Genomic DNA, 19,960 nt, shown 5'->3' on the forward strand with positions numbered 1-19,960 from the left:
CGCCCACCCCCGGCAGCCCCGGGGCAGGGAGGAATACATTCGGCATAAGACGTCCGACCTGCTTCGTGCCATCTTACCCCGCCTCGCCCGTTCCGTGTATATTATTTGTTCCAAAACAGGGTGTTACAATAAATTCAGACTCAAATAGTATTATTTTTTGACATCTCATCAAAGAGATGAAGAAGAATATCTGAAAAAGAGCATCCGAAGTACTCGGAACGAGCTCGGCTCGCTGTACTGACTATACAAATGCTCGCATCGTTACGTGTTACTAATATTTTTTGACATCTCATCAAAGATGAAAAAGAATATGGAAGTCTGGGCATTTACGGGGCTGACGACCGTCACAGGCTGGTTTAAGTGATCACTTTACACAGGTGTAACATTCACCAATTCTACCCATTATTGACAACCACTCAAATTCTTGGAAGGTCTATATATATCAACCAATTTAGAAACCTTGTTCTTGAATCACTAGAACTTCACTAGAGACATCTATTGGTGAGATGAAAAGAAGCTTTTTATTGAGCAGAAACTCTTATATTATAATGTGAGGTCCGAGTCCTGGATCATAATCACATACATGAGAAACGCCAGAAAAAATAATTTTCATTTTTATTATTTAAATAATATTATCCAATATCAAATAGTACTATCATTTTTTTATTTATTATTAAAATTAAACACTATTGTTTGTCGACTAGGTATGAATGTAGTTAGAACAAACTAGAATGTACTAATGTGCAAAGGCAAATAGCCGCAAGTTAAAAACAGTACTTTTGAGATAAAAGAGATTAAAGTTAACATAAAATGACGCTTTTCGCTAAAACTTGTATAAAATTAATACAATTTTGCGGCTATTTGGATAATGAATATCTCTGATTATTTTTTAAAGAGAAATACTTGTGTTTTTATTATTTACACAAATATTTCAAATGCAAACTATTTTTGCGAGCCTGAGCAGCTCATTATTAGAAATATGTAGGTATCAAATTGTGTTAGAGTGGGTTCGAACCGAGAAACTCTGACTTAAGAGTCCGTGACACTAACCACGGGACCACAACCCAACACTACCTTGAGCAAGGTAAATAATTAATGAACTTCCATTAAAAAAATTAGATTTTTTAAATGAGGTTTCTTAGCCAGAAAACAAGTAAATTCGAGGAATTAATCGAATATTTCATATATTTTTTAAACTTAACTTATATAGAGAACACCATGTATAGCGGCAATAAGCAATCACTTGGTAGTGTATGTGTTGAATTAACATGACACAAGATAGGAGAGATGTCTTGGCATCGTAGCCCCTTAGCGCTCGTATCCAAATAATATTAGGTACTAGGTACTACGTTCTACGTGCAGTAATGTAGATTGTACGCTTCTACAGTCTCCGCGCTACGCCATGGAATACCTCCGCAATCCGGCTACGGAATTACTATCGGTCATCTTAGGGATATGTTTGTCCGATACATTGGTTTGAGAAACAGGAATTTCGTTATCATGCTTCATCACGATGGTACTAGTTTTGTAAGCGATTCTACCTTCAAATACAGTAAAACTTCGATATAACGGAAGAATGTGTTAAAAATAAATATAATTTTTCCAAAACGTCAACAGTGTTTTTAGATATGAATAAACAATACAAAACACAAGGAAATTGATATTTATTGTCTTCGGACTATGAAGAATTAAGAAAGCATTTATTTAACAAGGACCCTTTTATTTCGATGCAAAGTATTCTAATAAGTTGATACAAGTAGGTAGGTACAGTTATTAATGTAAAATTAAAGTAGAGGAAAAGAATTAAGGAAAAGATTGTTTTGCTTGATCATTTGTTATAACTTCATTGAAACAAAATACTTTTCGATAGTGAATTTTCTTTTAAACATATAAAAGCTTTAACGGTACCAATTATTACATAAATCTCTCTTCAAAAAACACATTAATATTAAAGCAAATATGAAAATTTGACTAGACCCAAAGCAAGCCACGTCGGGTGGTATGCTATTCAAACATTTAGTCATACCAAACACCCTTCCAGACGACTAAGGGTAGTTGGTAGGCCGAATTTATCAACCCTTGTTTAGCATATGGAAATAGTTTAAAGCGATAAAGATGTTTGCATACGTGGCGGCCAAGATCAATACGAAACAGAGTAAATCGCTTACATTTCTACAACTATATGGTGAAGTACATATACTAAGAGTGTTATTATGTCCTTGAGCGTCTATGCCTTAATGCGTATTCATATTTTATATAGTTGCACATCATCACGTATGTAGATATGCTTCAGATTGTGTATTTTTAACCAATGTACTATACTGATTAAATTAATACGTTTTGCTTTGTTCAAAATTATTCCTATTCTTTGCCTGACCTTTTCTCTATGTTTTGTTGAAAGAAGATGGACGTTTGACCATCCTATAGCTTACGACGAGGGATTTGGCCAGCGATCACATTATATACATGAGTAACGTTCACCAGTCTGAATTTTTGAGTTGTGTTCTTGTGACGTTGAAGTGATAGGAGCTGTTACTGTTTTTTTTTTAAATCATTGGAAACATAGGCAAAAGGGGAGGCTCTAGTTATTGGCATCGAAACAAGTGTCACAATAGATTTTAAGAAAAAGTGGTATTTACCAAGTATTTTTTTAATTTTAAAATGGATAGATATTACCACAAAGTGACTGTCAAATCAATCAATGAAAATAATAATTTTATTTTAGTTTTAGTAAATACCACTTTTTTTAAAAATCTTCTGTGACACGTATTTTGACGTATTCCGCCTCATTTTCAAATGCGGTGTTTGAAAATGATGCGGAATGCATCGAAACCCGATTTTCAGAAAAAGTGGTATTTACTAAGTAAAACTTAAATTAAAAATGGATACATTTTACCACAAAGTGACCGAATTAATCAATGACAATAATAAGCATATATTGAGTATTGTCAAATCTAACTATTAACAATGAAAACGGGTTGGTTTGTTACGGATTACAATAATTATATTTTTGAATGGCAGTAGGGGTTATTAATGATAAATATAGCAACTACTGACGGTTCACCCTTCCTTATGTCCACGCACTCCCGCTCGAGGCATGCGGGCCAGGCCCAGAGTCCACGCGGTATGCGGCAACGGGTGGCATTATCGGATCTCACTTGGTATGCCATTTGTAACAAATTCTTACCCGCAGTGTGTTCATACCCATTCAAGTATGCGAGCCTGGTATCCTCAGATATTAAAATGCGTTTCGTCACGTATGTGACTAAAGCACAATCGAAACTAAAATCATTATTTTAGTAATGAAAATGAGTTTATAAAATTACAAGATGTTATAAAAAAAATATACACGATCATCTTTTTTTGGTATTTTTTTCCAGCCGGTTTTTATTAACACATTGTCTTCATAAGAGATGTTATAAGAATGCTTTAAGCCGTGTTACGCCAAACAGCCGCAACTTGAGTTACGGCTAGTTGCCATGTGTAAAGGCGGCTCAAAGCATTCTTAAAACTGGCCTCTATCATACACCAGATTTTGCTATATCTCTTCCCTTTACCGAGATATTCATTATCCAAACAGCCGCAAAATTGTATTAATTTGATACATGTGTTGGCAAAAAGCATCATTTTAAGTAAACTTTAAACTCTTTTATCTCAAAACTACTGTTTTTAACTTGCGGCTATTTGCCTTTGCACATTAATGGATAGATAGAACATATTTAAACGTTCCGCAAAGTATTAACAAAAACATTTTACAAAAAACGACTATATTTTTTATTGTCATTATCTCAACGTAGTAGAAGAAGAGGTAAATGATTTGGCTGAAAATTAAATATCTGGGTGTTTATTGGACTTGCTAATTGTAATTGGCTGGTATAAGTGTTTACTATATACAATGTGTGATATTTTCCATTCTTCTCACGATAGACTAGCGTATTATAAAAAAACATTAATTGTATATACATATTTTAAATGACCTTAAATGGGGTTTTTGTAAACAGAAATTAAGACATATTCAAAATATTATGAATAATTATAAATAACTAGTTTGAATATTTTTATATGATAGATTACAGCATACGGAAACATTTGACAATAACAACAATAAAAAACTAACTATGTATAATATAAAATAATTATCCACACAGTCGTTGGTAGAATGATAATTAAAATTTAATAAAAAGTTGGGATAAGACCATTATTTTCGATTACGATAATAGCAAACATACAAATTTAATTTTTAATTTAAGTTTTACTCGGTAAATACCACAATTTCTTAAAACCTTATTTGATACGTGTTTTGACGCAATCCGGTGTTTAAAGATGATGCGGAATGCATCGAAACACATGTCACAATCAATTTTAAGAGACGGTGGTATTTACCAAGTAAAACTTAAATAAAAAATGTATAGATGTTACACACTGTCTGAAGAATTAATTAATGAAAAAATTTTATTTCATATAAAATTAATTCACATAAATCACATTTTTTGCATATGTAAGATAAAAACATTGTGAGTACGGATGTATTTCTTTGACATGGTAAAGTTATTCAAAACTTCAATCTTCTTTTTTTAAGATTCTTTTTGAAGGATGTTGTTGCAAATTGCCCTATATCTCTCTTCAGACTACCGATTTGTGAATTCATGTAAAATAGGGCGAAATGAAACATATTTCCCAGTGAGTGCGTAATACGAATAGTCGGAGAGGTATTATAATAATCCCCCACGTAAGAAAGGGGGTGTAAAGCTAAACGCCAACCCTTTGCTGCCCATGTCCGAATCCCCTTCGCCCAAATATGCGCTTAACGAATCTTCAACCGTCGTAACATATTAATTTATAACTGCTGGCTGAAAGGTCATCCGAGGACTGACCCGAACCCTCGTACGTGCCTCCTTCAGGGTGTAAACTACCCTTCTGTGTGCGAATATACAATTATACCTACCCTTAATTATACAGCCAACTATAAAATCAGGGTAGAATTGGCGATACACTAATAGGACCCCGATAAATAGTGACTTAAGGCAATTTTAATAATTGTTTATTTATCTTGACGATATTGCATTGCATAAGTCTTGGAAAAAATAGTGCCAAAATACTCCTAAACATGTTCACGCTACTGAAGTTTTTTTTTTTTTTTTTTTACATTTCATACAAAACTTTTGAGTACTTTCATAACAAAAACATGGCAAGAAAGATATTTCAAGTTATCATTGTATTTTTTTATTACTTTTATGATATAAAAAAATTTAATTTTACAGAAATGAAACAAAATTGTGGATTTATTTGTTGTTGATATTTTACGTTTATTTGGTTGTCTTTATTTAAATAACACTCATGATCTTTAATTTTGTACAAAAATGTGACAAAATTAAATATCACATAATGAATATTATAAGAATAAAAAGTAAATTCATGGTAAAATAAAATGTGAATAGTATAATAATAGAGTACATTTAATGGGGTACAGATGAAGTGAGAGAGAGATCAAGTTGAAGGACATTTTTAAATATATCTTTATTTTTACATTTGTTAGTTGCTTTAGAAAATGTTCCTTGACTATTATGTAAAAGGATTTACAGCATATTTAGTTTATATCCATCAATCAAGATCCGCCACATACCTCATTTATTTGTCTCATTCGTCCTGTCATATTTTCCAAATAAGATACCACCAAATCCGATAGATCCTTATGTCCCATTGCCTCATCAATTTTTGTAAACTGAATATCCTCTTTTGCACATTCTGTTTCCAGTTTAAATCTCTCCCTTTCAAAAATTTGACATATACACACCAAATGAGGGACATCCTGCGATAACGTGTCACTACATTCACAAGCATAATCTTGTCTGATTCCAAAACAGAAGAGGTATTGTCAGAGAGGTTGAAAGACATAACAACTACTACGGAATAGGTGAGATAGAGTAGAAGGTACAATTAATTATGAAAAAAAAATGGGAGTAACAAGCAATGGCCAGATTTGAAAACATTTTATGAATCAAAATTAAAGTCAGAAATGACTTAACCCTTTCCGGTCCATAAAAAAAAATAAAAAATTCCACCAGGTCCACAATAGATTTACAGCATTACAGGGTTATACATCCAAGTTTAAAAAAAAAAATAAAACAACACTTGTGTTAAAAAAATATTTTTATTTTGAATGTACCTATACAATCTTGTCTCTTATTATTACATTTTACACTAAATACGAATGAGAAAAAAATATGTTTGCTTGTATTTTAACACTAAACTGAAGAAGAAAAAAATGTCGAATGACATTCAACATAGGACTCACCGGAATAAAGTCGATGTCGAATGACATTCGACATAGGACTCACCGGAATAAAGTCGATGTCGAATGACATTCGACATAGGACCGGAAAGGGTTAATATTAAAATATAAATAAGTGATTTTTGGGTCAGTGATGCATGCTCCCAATATGTGGGGTAGCAAATTTGTCTGCTCCAAGTCGATACGTTTAGTATAGCTAGACCCTAGGAGCAGCCAGCCGAGCAATGACGCTGCGATCGGAACAAAATAATGGCATTTCTCCCGCTGAATCCATCCCTGTACAAATTGGATCTAGGATCTTAATATTGATGTGGTTTATTGGAGTGTGCGTTATTTACTCAATGACCCAAAGCTATTTCTCTGTAATGTAGAAGAGGTATTACGTATCAAGACGGAAGAAGGAATATTCATATCGCAATGACGTATTCAAAACCAATAAAGCGATGGTACTAAGAAAGGGGTTGAGACGGTAGCATACTCAGTGATGAATTGCAAATCTAGATTCAATTAAAATTAAAACAAAACTAAATCTTTCACAAATTACTATGTAAAAATAAAATCAAAACTATCTCTTGTGCAAATCACTCTGTAATAATAAAATTAAAATTATCTCTATAACTTTATACACAACTGACGAATAATATATTTTTTTACAGTAACGATAATACTTTTATTTTGCATAAAATCAAAGCTTTTAAGAAGCCCAGAGACTCAGTGAAATCATCAATGCGTTTATCACTTCTTTTTCTGCCTCTGAGCTTTGATTCTCAAGGGGGGTCAAAATATTTATTTTAGATTTCTCATTATTTATTCAATATTTATTTGCCGTTTAGCCGGACTTTTAACCGAAGCCCATCTCCTTTCTTTCATGTATTTAGAGAACAAATCTACTTTCCGATGTGCAGTGCTCTATGCACCACTGGGAGCGGTTAAAGCTAAGAAAGAAAAGCTTACTTCCGCATCACCGATTTTTCCTTATACGCTCGCAACTATGACAGTCAGTGTCGTTAGCGTGGCATTTTATTGGTAATAAATTGTTAATATTATTGATCGTATCCAAAACGTTTTCGAAAACTGGTAAATTAAAAATTGAATGAAAAAACTACGTACGAGTATGCGTCAAAGTATGTACGCGTACTCGTTTTCATAGTAAGCTTTTTTATTCAAGTTTTTATTTTATTTTATGGAAATTCATTTCGATTTTTATTTTAATGGAAAATAAATAATTTGTGAAAATTATACTTTAATTTGTGTCCGTCTCAGCAGTAAAGTAGTATCTTGTTTGATAGAGGTCCGGGGTTCGATTCCCAGAAGGGTCAAAGTCATTACAAATGATTATCAGTTTCACGTAGCACATATCGCTTACTCCTTTCAAGAACGTCATAAATAAAAAAAACTTGATTTTTCAGGAGAACGTTTTTAAAGTTTAAAAATGTAACATAATATATTTAAAATAAATATCAAGCCACTTATTGAACTTTTTACTGTGCAACTTATCTTTTTAGGTAAATTCTGAAGGTTTTTTCTCCATTTGAAAAATATTTAGTATATTTAAAAAAATTATTAAACAAAACCTTTTCTTCGAAATGCAAAAGCAACATTTTCTGCCCTGTAGCGGGTAAATATTGAGTTTAAAAAATGCCTCTTTTGCTGGGATATAGTACATATTCTGGGCATTCCGAAAACACGCACAACTGAAAATTGACGATTTTTGATTTATGACGTTCTTGAAAGGAGTGAGCGATATGTATTTCAAACCAATAATGTCCAAGGAACATGTTTGTATAAATATATGTACATACATGTTGTAATACTACAAACTTTACTGTGCTATACATAGATTTCAGAATGAAATTAATCAATTTCTGAAATTCGTCAGCCTGTGCCTAGCCCAACAGTTTTTTGTAGGCTTTTAAATGAGTTTTCAGCTATTAACGTAGTGATGTATTTGAAATGTGCACGCATGGGCTATCTGGAGGGGAAGTGAATAGGTAAGGTAGGGTATCAATGAGCAACATGCAAAAATTATCCAATTATTATAAATTCAAAATAGTTTTTTTTATCAATGGCCACCAATATCAAAATGTTATCATGCCTTATTTTTATATTGACAATAAAGACATCATAATTTATTGAAACTTTAATACTTATTTATTATACTATAGTAAAAACGAAGATATTACAAAGGAATGTAAGGCTAAACTAGGGATAATTGAAAAGATTAAGAAGAATTATTTAAGGTGGTATGGACATGTGGAGCGAATGGATAACGAGGGAGTGGCGTTCCATCCTCTCTGCCTACCCCTGCGCAACTCTGCTACCTCTAGGGCACGTTGGTCTTTATACAACAAAAAATATATGTAATAGAGGTTTTTTTAGGCATTAGTGTATGAAGAGTGTAACATTTGAGTGTTTCCAAATACTTGTTCACAAAATCTGGATTATCTCCAATTACAGGAGTTATTTTAATTTTATTTTTTGACATCTCATCAAAGATGAAGAAGAATATGGAAGTTTATGATTCAAGAATAATTTTTCAAAATTGGTTCATATGTATAGAACTTCCAAGAGTTTGAGTAGTGTGATTGTTAATAATGGGTAGGATTGGTGAATGTTAAACGTGTATAAAGTGATCACTTATACCAGCCTATGACGATCGGCAGCCCCGTAAATGCCCAGACTTGCATATTCTTCTTCATCTTTGATGAGATGTCAAAAAATAATATGAAGAGTGTCATATATGGTAGTGGTTAAAAGTGTTGCTTGCATACTGGTGTCGTAATTGTCCTGACAAAGAAACGAAATATTATTGAAACTTTTCATGATAAATTAGTTATTAAATTACAAATATAAATATTCGTAAATAATATCATTCAATTTCTGTTTTGGCACGTTAACCCCAAGCTTCTATTGATATGTAGACTTATAAATATATCTACTAATGTGGCTGTCTTCATGCCTACGATGTGTCTGTAGCTTGTCCAACGGGAGTGGCCTTCACGAACAGGAAAGATCCCTAAAAGAGGTTGTAATTGATTCTATTAGCACACAACCGGAAGTCGATGGCTACGGTGAAAGGGCGACCTGCTAAGGGGTTGATACTCTGTACTTTTAAACGGACATGCGAGGGAGAGTCATTAATTAAAATCAGCAAAGAACCGAGGGAAGAGCTTTCCAAATTAATTGGAAACGAAAAATTATTTCCGTCATCTGAGTAGGTAGTGTTTTTGATTTTACGAATACTAAAATAAAATGTGAGTGAGGCTTCCAAGTGATTCATTGTAGTGAAGTGTTATAGTACAAATAAGCTAGTGCGAAATATTAGATTCGATTCATCGTTAAAGCAATAAAGTATACATTTTAAACAAACATTTTCCAACATTCAGAGTTTCAGTGAATAATAAAGCTAGAAATTGAAACAAATTATGTGAAAAACAAAAATAGTTTATAACATATAGCATAATTTTTCCCATTACAGGACAAAATCCTTTTACTAAATTATATAATGATGTTGCTTTCTTATTTTAAAGATATTTATAAATTAAATACAAGATGTACCCGGCCACGTGCTGCTTTGACCCAGTCTGGTAATATGGAATAGAAATAAAATAGAAAGTACACATTTTTAATAATTTTCATTTAACTGCTCATGAAGCAATGAATCTGTCCAGAAACTCGCTGTTCACTTTAAGCAATGAATTGGGTTTGTTGCTGTTGTATTCAACAGAAAACCGTTGCTATTGAGAAAAAAAAGCTGTTAAAAATGCTTTTACCTGTCATATGTAGAACAAATTTATGCGGTGAACGTAGTTAGTAATAGAAGCAGAAGAAGATTGAGAAAAATTTCAAATACTTGGTCATGCAAGAATGTGGTTCGGTCAAGACTTGATAAAATTGGCGGGTATGCATGAGTGTATGAGGATATATATGGATGAGGAACAGACGAGGAATGTTTGTAAAACAGAGTTGGGTGGCGTTCTATTTTCTGTACCTACCTTTGAAGGGATTAACGTTATTTTTATATGATTTATTTTTAAATAAGCTGAAGGAATTCGCGAGCTAATATCAACATTTTATTATTCGTATGGTAATTAATTACGTATCTAAAATATTTAACAGTCAGGTATCATAAAATGTTCCCTACACCAACTACATATATATATATATATATATATATATATATATTTATATATATATGTATATATATATATATATATATATGTATATATATGAATATATATATATATATATATATATATATATATATATATATATATATATATATATATATATATATATATATATATATATATATAAATATATATATATAAATATATAAATATATATATATATATAAATATATATATATATATATATATATATATATATATATATATATATATATATATATATATATATATATATATATATATATATATATATATATATATATATATATATATATATATATATATATATATATATATATATATATATATATATATATATATATATATATATATATATATATATATATATATATAGATCTTGGTTGCCATTACGTGTTGTCAATATTATTCATTATTTAAAAACACCATCTGAAATAATGTTTTCTAATCAACGAGTTAAAATATACTTAAGTAAGGGAGTATTTTAATGCAAACAGTTTATCCAAATCCGATGAAACATTCTCACCAATACAGGTGAAAGTTTCAGTAACCCCTGTGAATTGAATGAAAATTGGTGAATTTTTTTATTATTGTTTGCTCCTTCTGTGGTTCGGTCAAGACTTGATAAAATTGGCGGGTATGCATGAGTGCATGAGGATATATATGGATGAGGAACAGACGAGGAATGTTTGTAAAACAGAGTTGGGTGGCGTTCTATTTTCTGTACCTACCTTTGAAGGGATTAACGTTATTTTTATATGATTTATTTTTAAATAAGCTGAAGGAATTCGCGAGCTAATATCAACATTTTATTATTCGTATGGTAATTAATTACGTATCTAAAATATTTAACAGTCAGGTATCATAAAATGTTCCCTACACCAACTACATATATATATATATATATATATATATATATATATATATATATATATATATATATATATATATATATATATATATATATATATATATATATATATATATATATATATAGATCTTGGTTGCCATTACGTGTTGTCAATATTATTCATTATTTAAAAACACCATCTGAAATAATGTTTTCTAATCAACGAGTTAAAATATACTTAAGTAAGGGAGTATTTTAATGCAAACAGTTTATCCAAATCCGATGAAACATTCTCACCAATACAGGTGAAAGTTTCAGTAACCCCTGTGCATTGAATGAAAATTGGTGAATTTTTTTATTATTGTTTGCTCCTTCTGCAAAATCAGGAAAATATTACTAACAGGCAATTAAGTCTGACCCCTGTATAGGGGGTGTACTTCTATTAAATATCGTTGTCGATGTATCATTAACGGGATAATAGTGTCTCGTAAGCACTTTCATTCCTCATTCTTATCAGCTCTATCAAATATGTTTTTTTGTAGATTTAAGGTCATACTCGCAAACGCGGAATTCAATCAGTGGCCAACCGACAAAGAGATAACAAGTTTCCCCACGCCCGATTTTTTTAAAGAATTTATTTTGGATATATGTATGTTTTTTATAATATATATAGGTATGTAGAATTTTTTCCTCTAATTGCGATGATTTTTTTTTCTTTTGAAGAAAAATATTTTTTTTAATACATAAACGGTGTTTTAGGAAAAAAAACAATTTCGTTAAATGATACCTGGATATGGAATTTTTTTTAGCAACCATTCGTTCGCGAGTAATTTTTTAACTGGATTTAGAGAAAAATAAGTTGCGACTTATCGAATACTGGGCCTAAAGAAACACTTGTACATCTTAAATAAAATATTGAAAGGCTAAATCACCGTTTGACCAATAATTTTCTATACTTATTTTCTTAAAAATATATTGTAACAAACAACAAAAATAAGAGAAACGAAATTTAATGTTTCCCACACAGGTTAACCTTAAGAGCTTAAAAAACACGCTAAGTATTATTAAAGCTCCAAGTGCTCATGGAAGTATTCTGTTTTTTGTTATTGTTGAAGTAAATTTACTGTTATGTAATACAAAAAATCAAATTACAATATTTTTTTTGAAATAACATTTTCTAAGTTAATGGAGAAGTCCCGTTTCTAAAAAAAAATAACTAACCAACCATCACCCCGCTTCTCTGCAGGGGTAGGCAGAGAGAATAGAACGCCACACCACTCTGTCTTTGCAAACATTCTTCGCCACTTCCACGTTCATGCATCTCCTCATACATACCCGCCGATTATTACGACTCCTAACCTGACCACTTTCAAGTATTTGGCATACCTGATCGTGACATGTTTTTCTCGGTCTTCCTCTGCTTCTTTTTCCAATTACATTCGCCTCATAAATTTGTTTTACCGTTCTTTCCTCACTCATTCGTTCTACATGTCCAAACCATCTCAAGACACCTTTCTTAATTTTATCGATAATGCTTTTCTCAGCTTTGCATTCATTCCTTATTTCACTATTCGAACATCTATCATACATCGTTTTGTCGCACATTCTTTTGTTTATAATTATTTTTTAAATCTGTTTTCTTTATACTTAATTGAGTACCACCTTTCTTAATTTTATCGATAATGCTTATCTCGTTTCTATGTCACACAAAGTATTGATTTTCATCAAAACCAATAAATTAATTTGCTTTTGGATTACAATTTCTTTAATTGTTTTCAAACAGTTTAAAGTGCAACATCCTTTATCCAAATGGTTGCATTTTCGATTGAAAAAACGCAATGTGTTGGTAAAATACTTCTTTTTCGGTGGCACGGGCATGGGTCGGTGGGGTGGGGGGTGGGGGTGGTTTTCGGGGGCTAAGGAACAGGGCAGGGGTGAGGCTGGGTGAAGTCGGTCCGCAAACTTGCCGCGACTTGCACCGCTGCACAGGGCCGGACGAGGACTGCTAAACGGTCCGCAGAGTATTAAAACTTTTGCTGGTTCGATGTTTTACTTTAACAAGTAGGTAATTGTTGGTAAAAATGAAAACGAGTTTATCGAGTAGAAGACTAAGTTTATTTTGCACAAAATTTAAGTATAAGTATTTGCATATACATATAGATATATGTATAATTTTTTTCCGGGTTCGATTCCACGTCAAATAAATATATGTGGAAATAAAATAAATATGTTTTTTCCACTCTTATATTTATTTGTCCGCCTCCGTAGTGTAATGGTCAGCATGCTCGGCTACCGTTCTGGAGGTCCCGGGTTCGATTCTCAGGGGGGTCAAATAAATATAAGTGATTTTTTCACTCTAATATTTATTCAATATTACCCTGGACTGGTACCTGAAGCGGGGGGCTAATCACCTTTCCTTCTTGTGTTAACGATCAAGATAACACTGCGTTTATATAATGCAGTGCCCTATGCACCATTGGGGTGCGGATAAGGGTTTGAATGAAAAATATTTATTTGATATGAGGGCTGATCACTTTTCCTTTAGGTGTTAACGATCAAGAAAACTGCGTTTATTTGATGCAGTACTCTATACACCATCGGCCAGCCTCAAAAAATATGGGCCGATGACATTGTCCCCGTCGCGGGTAGTAGGTGGAATGAAAAAGCCCAAACGAGAAAATTGTGGAAAAAATAGAAGAGGCCTGCATCCATCAATTGAGAGATGCCTCACAAAGAAGACGAAGAACAAATACATTTATAATTTTAACTTTAAATTTAAGTTTATACTGCCAAATATTATTAAATTATTCGGTATAAAGAAATAAAAGTAGAAATTATTAAAAAAAGTAAAATTAATTATTAGACAACCTTAGAAATAAAAATAAAATATATTAAAGGACAATTAGGGAACGAAATCGATATTGGATAAAATAAAAAATAAAATAAATATAAAAATTATTAAGTAGAATAACAAAAGTCAGATATAGGACTTCAAGGAAACCCCTTGAAGTTCAATGTCTGACTTTAGAAACATAATGAAAACATGAACATGAGAAACTATTTTGACTAGAAAGATGCTGAAGAAGAGACGGACAATTGCAAAAGACGCAAATAATTTACAAAGCCGAACGTCCTAATTATAAAAATATATTTTAAAAAATTAAAGGAAAATGATGTATTTTAGTATTGAAAATTTAAATACACTCAATTAAAAAAAACAACACTCAAAATATGCCTTACACGTTTTCATGGGGTTTTCTAAAATTTTCAAAATGTTATTGAGATAAGGTGACTGACTCAACTCGACTGTCGGACCCAACTCTAAAATTTAGAATAAGCCTCACATACGGTATTGAAAATGTTGCGGAATGCATTGAAACAGGTGTCGCAATAGATTTTAAGAAATAGTGGTATTTACCAAATACAACTTAAATTAATAATGGTTAGAATATACCACAAAGTGACTGCCGAATCAATTAATGAATATTGAGTGTTACCTCTATGCATATTTTATATAACTTTTAAATTGTCTTTTCTTTAAAATGTGTGTATTAGATATGGAATCAACAATTGGTGGTGCAACAATTATATAGATCTGCATAATTTGCATTGCATACAATACTTTATGATAATCGCTTTGGAAGCTATAAAATTTAATGATCCCGCACGACGTAGACCATTTGTTAAAAGATGATTAACACTTCACGGGATTATTACATCTATATTTAGTCGTAATTAAGCAACATATCTCCCGAGATGTCCCATAAAACTCTCACGGTCGGGATAAGAGACATGATCTTTGTTTACAGAGTCACGCAATGATTCCAATCAGCAAAACGTCTTTATAATATCAGTATTGTTGTCTCGATTTGATAGGGTGCAGTCAGTTTTGAGAGGTTAAAAAACGTTCAAAAGAAAAAAATCCTCGAAAATTATAAACAATACTTGTGGTCCCATAGTAGTTTTACGGGCATCTTATTATGACGTCTGTAGGTTAGGTTAGGTTAGGAAGTACTGCAAATCTCCTACTCTGACACAACTTGATGCCTATTTTCTAAAATAAACGGTACGCTTATTTTTAAAAAACAGCTCAAAACATCAATATTTTAGTATCCAATATGGATATATCTTTTACAAAAATGTATTCATTTAAATAGTCCATATAAGTATTTTAGAAATTCTACAATACTTGAATGCTAGATATTTTAACCCAATTTTTTTCCCTTTTTTCAATAAGATACGGCATATGTTGGTCTCACATTTTTTACGTTATTTAATTTATTTCAAAATATTATACATGCTTAAATGAAACTAGTTGATTTGTGTTGAAAATCTAATGTTTTTTTATATATAAAAAAAAAACACATTTTGCCATAGTAATTACATTATTTTTTTATTCAATAAACAATTTTATTGAAAATAATTGTAAAATGTAAATATGACTTTTTAAGGCCTAGATAGGTGTAGAATTAATTGGTCCCGAAGTCCAAAGTCCACCACACTCAATTGTGATAAATATATTTTGTATTACAAGTTAATTGGGAATATTGAAAGATGTCCCACCGCATTCCCAGATCTGATACAGAAGCATCTAGGCTTCCTGACAGACCTTCTCTTGCAAAGCATTTTTTGTTTGTTTTATGAACAAAGTGGCTAAATTGACGGAAAATGTAAAACAAACTGTTAATTTGGAATATTAAGATTTTTTTGGCTTCCTGACAGACCTTCTCTTACAAAACATTTTTTGTTTGTTTTTGTTATATAAACTAAGTTGCGAAATTAATAGAAAATGTGGTATAATATCAATTTGGAATATTAGGAAATCATTTTTTAAAGCAGCATATAAGTTTTGAGAAACTGACTGCGCCCAATTGGTCAATTGGTCCCAATCAAAGACCGCCCCGGTGAAAAATGTATTTACCGTCCATTTGGGTCTGTAATGAGCAGATATTAATCTCGGTATTTGTTTATCTGGTCGGCCCCGGCCGGCCCCGTGCGGGCACATCCGAATCACCTGAGCGGAAGAACAATGGGCCCGCGGAGCGATGCGAATGTGACCGCGCGTGTGTGGCGTCCCGTAAAAGCTGACGTGGCTTATTAAAAGGTGAGCTTCGTGAATGGGGTACAGTCGGCGCGCTTGGATACGAAAGCTATTTTTTTTTTAAACTTTCAATATTTAATTGATGATTTTTTTGTGTCATTGTAAGTTGGCGGGTTCCTAAGAATTAACATCACCTAGTTATGTATCTTTTTGTCCGCCTCCATAGTGTAATGGTCAGCACGCTCGGCTACCGTACTGGAGGTCCCTTGTTCGATTCCCATAAGGGGGTCAAATAAATATAAGTGATTTTACTCTAATATTTATTCAATATTACCCTGGAATGGTACCTGAAGCAGAGGGCTGATCACCATTCCTTTATGTTATAACGATCAAGATAACACTGCGTTTATATGATGTAGTACCCTATGCACCATCGGGTGCGGATAAGGGTCAGAAGACTTTATATATCAATCCATTTATTTATAAAATAATTTACCATGTTAATTTGATTGCTAATTTTAGATTTTTTATTGCTTTTACTATTTTTACCAAAATTATTTCATTTTATTTAGTAACTAGACAGTTTAATTTAAAAAAAAATATTTAATTAAAGTAACGTTTTGTCTCTTTAAAAAGAAACTAACGTTTTATCCTTGGAAAGGAACTTATAATACATATAACCCATTGAATAATTATTTATAGTAATTTATTAAGGACACAATGCAATATTTTTCTTCGATACGTTTTAATTTCTATGCTTTTGATAAAAAAAAAATTAGCTATTTATAATGTTGATCTTTTTTGTTTATCCGTATTCTTTTTTTAAAATAATATTAATAATATTGCATAAGGCATTTCAGTAATGTATTTTACAAAAAGAATATGTCCAAAGCATTACATTTATTGCCAAATCAGTTTAAGCCTCTAATTTATTGATTATATATATTTGTTTAAATTTATTTGATTTTTTTATTATATCTTTCTACTAATCCAATTTTTTTCAAATTAATTTATTCTCAGTAAATAAAAATGCAAAATTTATTTTCTCACATCCGTTTCATATTATATACAATAGTCTTAGATACAATAGTCTTATATTAAATAAAAAATCCAAGGTATTTTTGTGCCGAGTATGCCTTTCTTGAGCACGTGACCTCTATGAGTGTATGTTGCACGATTAAACAAACAAACTATTCATATTATTATTAATGAATTACCCATCGGTTTCTTTGTGATACAACGGGTGTAGCCAAATCCTTACTTTCAATTAAATTAAGATTTATTTTTGAAAAAAGTTAAATTTTCTACATTATAATACCATTACATTGTATTTGTTTTTTGGATATGTCTACCGTTATGTGTCTTAAAACTGACGTTTATCTAAAATCGCAAATTATAACAGCCTCTGCCATACTTTGGGTAATAAGAGTCTCAATATCAAATACCATAATGACCTCACAAGAAAAGTATACATAAATTGTAAAAGGCAAATGATGATTTATTATTTATTGATTCGGCATTAACTTTGTGGAATGACATGATTATTTTATTAAAATTGAATACTTGAATAATCCACTTAATCGAGTTTTATTTTTATTTACGACTAGTTTCGAAAACGACAATTGTTTTCATCTTCTGGTACAAATTAAAACTAATTTGTACCAGAATATGAAAACAATTGTCGTTTTCGAAACTAGTCGTAAATAAAAATAAAACTCGATGAAGATGATTTATTGTTAAAAATTTTTTTTGTGCGATCCACGATAACAAAAAACAGAATGTCATATTGAAAATAATAGTATTTTTTTATATTCAGTCCTTACTATCCTCCCAGCAAAGCACAAAAATCACAATTAACACACTTTATGGAAACGAACAACAAAGTTGCAATATACTTTAATTACCTGCTTCCATTATCCATAAAGTCATTAAAAAATAAACTATGTATAAAAGAACTATACATAAATGGATAATGGATGAGGGTAGATCTGAAATAGATTCCATAATTTATTTGGCCATGTCGTATTTCATTGCATATCATAAACAGATTTCTTTTATATAGTTTTTCAAATAAACACTGTAAAACTTGCCTTCTAATTATAATTTGTAATTATGTGTATGATTAAATATAAATAAACAATCACATAATAATTATAATCAAGAGTATTATTTGAGGAGCTTGAGGGTGGCGCATAATACACTGGAATAGCTAAGGAGGTGTCATTTGTTGCTGCAAAGCAATTCACATACATGATTGGGACCACAGAATAAGAATTATAATATTGTATTATACAATTAGATATTAGTACAATTATATTTTATATTGTACTATATTAAATTTACAACAATCCTAAAGTTTAAAAATTGATTAAGCAATTGAAACATCAAATTTGGTTTCAAAACTTAATCAATTCCAAATCCAATAATAAATAATAGCCAATAATTAGGAATCATTCTTAAGTACAACATTATGAAAATGAAAATGAGATTCACTGTACATACACTTAAATCTTCCATTTTTACTTACACTATATGTTAAATTGTTTATTTTTATCGTATATTATTTATTCTTTTAAGTATAATATAATGAAAATGAAAATTAAATTAACTGTACATACAATATACTCTTCCATTTTTACTTACGCCATATGTTAAATTGTTTCAGTCATTTTTATCGTATATTATTCGTGTAATAGGTTAATATTTATTGGAAGATGTACCCCTGGGTAAAATATGGAATGTCTTGGCTTGGCATAAAAGGATCGTGGCAAGCATCGTGCGGAATGCACCCATGTGTCAGATTCTCAGGCAGCCTTTGATCGGGACCGCCACCCTCGGTACAAAGTGCCGCCTTCAGGGGCGTCGCCTTAAAGTCGTCAACGGACCATGTTTATAGATAACCGTAAAATATATTTGCAATAATAGTTTGAATATAAAAAAGAGTTAAAAATATCGAGAAATTCATAATTTTCGGAAAATGTCAACTCACGTAGTGTGGCTATATAGTGACCATAAGGTCCCAAGTTTGATTCCTGAGAAATCAAAATATACATGAATGGTGAAAAATATTTGAGTAAATTTAAGTATTTGGAAATAAATTTGCGATTTTACATCCTAGAGATTATTTTAAATATTTATATGGTTAAAAATATCGATAAAAATTCATCATAAAAATTAAATCCATTTTTGGTGAACTAAAATACATACATACATAATACATGTAAAAAACATTGTAAGGAAAAAAAAATCTCACATACGTTCATATTTTTTTTCAATAGATGGCGCTTCGAGCCAGCATGAAAAACGTACTTTATTATTATACGTACATACAAATACACACAAGACGATAAACTCTGTGATTTACATAAATATCCAATCACGGATAGAATGGTGAATGTTTCGCAGTACATTAAGTGATCACTTATGCCAGTCAATGATAGGTCCTATAGTCAGTCCTGTAAAACTCGTATACTTTTTAATACTCCCTTCTCAAACAAAATGTTTTTGTCCATGTTGAGATGTCTTTAAAATGATTTTATACGATTTAATGTGCACATAGTTATTGATTGCAAAATCTGCTATAAAATGCAATAATGCATCTTTCAGTT

Source organism: Brachycentrus maculatus, unplaced genomic scaffold (assembly GCF_059751285.1).
Source record: "Brachycentrus maculatus isolate JH-2025_06_01 unplaced genomic scaffold, ASM5975128v1 h1tg000326l, whole genome shotgun sequence".
Taxonomy (NCBI): Eukaryota; Metazoa; Arthropoda; class Insecta; order Trichoptera; family Brachycentridae; genus Brachycentrus; species Brachycentrus maculatus.